Raw genomic sequence first — 3,978 nt, 5'->3', positions numbered from 1 at the left:
ATCTCATCCCCTGAGGTCCTGATCCTCCCTCCTGCTCCATCTCATCCCCTGAGGTCCTGACCCTCCCTCCTGCTCCATCTCATCCCCTGAGGTCCTGAACCTCCCTCCTGCTCCATCTCATCCCCTGAGGTCCTAACCCTCCCTCCTGCTCCATCCCATCCCCTGAGGTCCTGACCCTCCCTCCTGCTCCATCTCATCCCCTGAGGTCCTGACCCTCCCTCCTGCTCCATCTCATCCCCTGAGGTCCTGACCCTCCCTCCTGCTCCATCTCATCCCCTGAGGTCCTGAACCTCCTCCTGCTCCATCTCATCCCCTGAGGTCCTGACCCACCTCCTGCTCCATCTCATCCCCTGAGGTCCTGACCCACCTCTTGCTCCATCTCATCCCCTGAGGTCCTGACCCTCCCTCCTGCTCCATCTCATCCCCTGAGGTCCTGACCCACCTCCTGCTCCATCTCATCCCCTGAGATCATGACCCACCTCCTGCTCCATCTCATCCCCTGAGGTTCTGACCCTCCTCCTGCTCCATCTCATCCCCTGAGGTTCTGACCCTCCCTCCTGCTCCATCTCAACCCCTGAGGTCCTGACCTCCCTCCTGCTCCATCTCATCCCCTGAGGTCCTGACCCTCCCTCTTGCTCCATCTCATCCCCTGAGGTCCTGACCCACCTCCTGCTCCATCCCATCCCCTGAGGTCCTGACCCTCCCTCCTGCTCCATCTCATCCCCTGAGGTCCTGACCCTCCCTCCTGCTCCATCTCATCCCCTGAGGTCCTGACCCTCCCTCCTGCTCCATCTCATCCCCTGAGGTCCTGATCCTCCCTCCTGCTCCATCTCATCCCCTGAGGTCCTGACCCTCCCTCCTGCTCCATCTCATCCCCTGAGGTCCTGAACCTCCCTCCTGCTCCATCTCATCCCCTGAGGTCCTAACCCTCCCTCCTGCTCCATCCCATCCCCTGAGGTCCTGACCCTCCCTCCTGCTCCATCTCATCCCCTGAGGTCCTGACCCTCCCTCCTGCTCCATCTCATCCCCTGAGGTCCTGACCCTCCCTCCTGCTCCATCTCATCCCCTGAGGTCCTGAACCTCCTCCTGCTCCATCTCATCCCCTGAGGTCCTGACCCACCTCCTGCTCCATCTCATCCCCTGAGGTCCTGACCCACCTCTTGCTCCATCTCATCCCCTGAGGTCCTGACCCTCCCTCCTGCTCCATCTCATCCCCTGAGGTCCTGACCCACCTCCTGCTCCATCTCATCCCCTGAGATCATGACCCACCTCCTGCTCCATCTCATCCCCTGAGGTTCTGACCCTCCTCCTGCTCCATCTCATCCCCTGAGGTTCTGACCCTCCCTCCTGCTCCATCTCAACCCCTGAGGTCCTGACCTCCCTCCTGCTCCATCTCATCCCCTGAGGTCCTGACCCTCCCTCTTGCTCCATCTCATCCCCTGAGGTCCTGACCCACCTCCTGCTCCATCCCATCCCCTGAGGTCCTGACCCTCCCTTCTGCTCCATCTCATCCCCTGAGGTCCTGATCCTCCCTCCTGCTCCATCTCATCCCCTGAGGTCCTGACCCTCCCTCCTGCTCCATCTCATCCCCTGAGGTCCTGACCCTCCCTCCTGCTCCATCTCATCCCCTGAGGTCCTGACCCACCTCCTGCTCCATCTCATCCCCTGAGGTCCTGACCCTTCTCCTGCTCCATCTCATCCCCTGAGGTCCTGACCCTCCTCCTGCTCCATCTCATCCCCTGAGGTCCTGACCCTCCTTCTGCTCCATCTCATCCCCTGAGGTCCTGACCCTCCCTCCTGCTCCATCTCATCCCATGAGGTCCTGACCCACCTCCTGCTCCATCTCATCCCCTGAGGTCCTGACCCTCCCTCCTGCTCCATCTCATCCCCTGAGGTCCTGACCCTCCCTCCTGCTCCATCTCATCCTCTGAGTTCCTGACCCTCCCTCCTGCTCCATCTCATCCCCTGAGGTCCTGACCCACCTCCTGCTCCATCTCATCCCCTGAGGTCCTGACCCACCTCCTGCTCCATCTCATCCCCTGAGGTCCTGACCCACCTCCTGCTCCATCTCATCCCCTGAGGTCCTGACCCACCTCCTGCTCCATCTCATCCCCTGAGGTCCTGACCCACCTCCTGCTCCATCTCATCCCCTGAGGTTCTGACCCACCTCCTGCTCCATCTCATCCCCTGAGGTCCTGACCCACCTCCTGCTCCATCTCATCCCCTGAGGTCCTGACCCTCCCTCCTGCTCCATCTCATCCCCTGAGGTCCTGACCCACCTCCTGCTCCATCTCATCCCCTGAGGTTCTGACCCACCTCCTGCTCCATCTCATCCCCTGAGGTCCTGACCCACCTCCTGCCTCATCTCATCCCCTGAGGTCCTGACCCTCCCTCCTGCTCCATCTCATCCCCTGAGGTCCTGACCCTCCCTCCTGCTCCATCTCATCCCCTGAGGTCCTGACCCTCCCTCCTGCTCCATCTCATCCCCTGAGGTCCTGACCCACCTCCTGCTCCATCTCATCCTCTGAGGTCCTGACCCACCTCCTGCTCCATCTCATTTCCTGAGGTCCTGACCCACCTCTTGCCTCATCTCATCCCCTGAGGTCCTGACCCTCCCTCCTGCTCCATCTCATCCCCTGAGGTCCTGACCCTCCCTCCTGCTCCATCTCATCCCCTGAGGTCCTGACCCTCCTCCTGCCCCATCTCATCCCCTGAGGTCCTGACCCTTCTCCTGCTCCATCTCATCCCCTGAGGTCCTGACCCACCTCCTGCTCCATCTCATCCCCTGAGGTCCTGACCCTCCTCCTGCTCCATCTCATCCCCTGAGGTTCTGACCCTCCCTCCTTCTCCATCTCATCCCCTGAGGTCCTGACCCTCCCTCCTGCTCCATCTCATCCCCTGAGGTCCTGACCCTCCTCCTGCTCCATCTCATCCCCTGAGGTTCTGACCCTCCCTCCTTCTCCATCTCATCCCCTGAGGTCCTGACCCACCTCCTGCTCCATCTCATCCCCTGAGGTCCTGACCCTCCCTCCTGCTCCATCTCATCCCCTGAGGTCCTGACCCTCCCTCCTGCTCCATCTCATCCTCTGAGTTCCTGACCCTCCCTCCTGCTCCATCTCATCCCCTGAGGTCCTGACCCACCTCCTGCTCCATCTCATCCCCTGAGGTTCTGACCCACCTCCTGCTCCATCTCATCCCCTGAGGTCCTGACCCACCTCCTGCTCCATCTCATCCCCTGAGGTCCTGACCCACCTCCTTCTCCATCTCATCCCCTGAGGTCCTGACCCACCTCCTGCTCCATCTCATCCCCTGAGGTTCTGACCCACCTCCTGCTCCATCTCATCCCCTGAGGTCCTGACCCACCTCCTGCTCCATCTCATCCCCTGAGGTCCTGACCCTCCCTCCTGCTCCATCTCATCCCCTGAGGTCCTGACCCACCTCCTGCTCCATCTCATCCCCTGAGGTTCTGACCCACCTCCTGCTCCATCTCATCCCCTGAGGTCCTGACCCACCTCCTGCCTCATCTCATCCCCTGAGGTCCTGACCCTCCCTCCTGCTCCATCTCATCCCCTGAGGTCCTGACCCTCCCTCCTGCTCCATCTCATCCCCTGAGGTCCTGACCCTCCCTCCTGCTCCATCTCATCCCCTGAGGTCCTGACCCACCTCCTGCTCCATCTCATCCCCTGAGGTCCTGACCCACCTCCTGCTCCATCTCATTTCCTGAGGTCCTGACCCACCTCCTGCCTCATCTCATCCCCTGAGGTCCTGACCCTCCCTCCTGCTCCATCTCATCCCCTGAGGTCCTGACCCTCCCTCCTGCTCCATCTCATCCCCTGAGGTCCTGACCCTCCTCCTGCCCCATCTCATCCCCTGAGGTCCTGACCCTTCTCCTGCTCCATCTCATCCCCTGAGGTCCTGACCCTCCTCCTGCTCCATCTCATCCCCTGAGGTTCTGACCCTCCCTCCTTCTCCATCTCA

Source organism: Ictidomys tridecemlineatus, chromosome 10 (genome assembly GCF_052094955.1).
Source record: "Ictidomys tridecemlineatus isolate mIctTri1 chromosome 10, mIctTri1.hap1, whole genome shotgun sequence".
NCBI classification, from domain to species: domain Eukaryota; kingdom Metazoa; phylum Chordata; class Mammalia; order Rodentia; family Sciuridae; genus Ictidomys; species Ictidomys tridecemlineatus.
Note: the sequence above shows the minus strand (reverse complement) of the source record.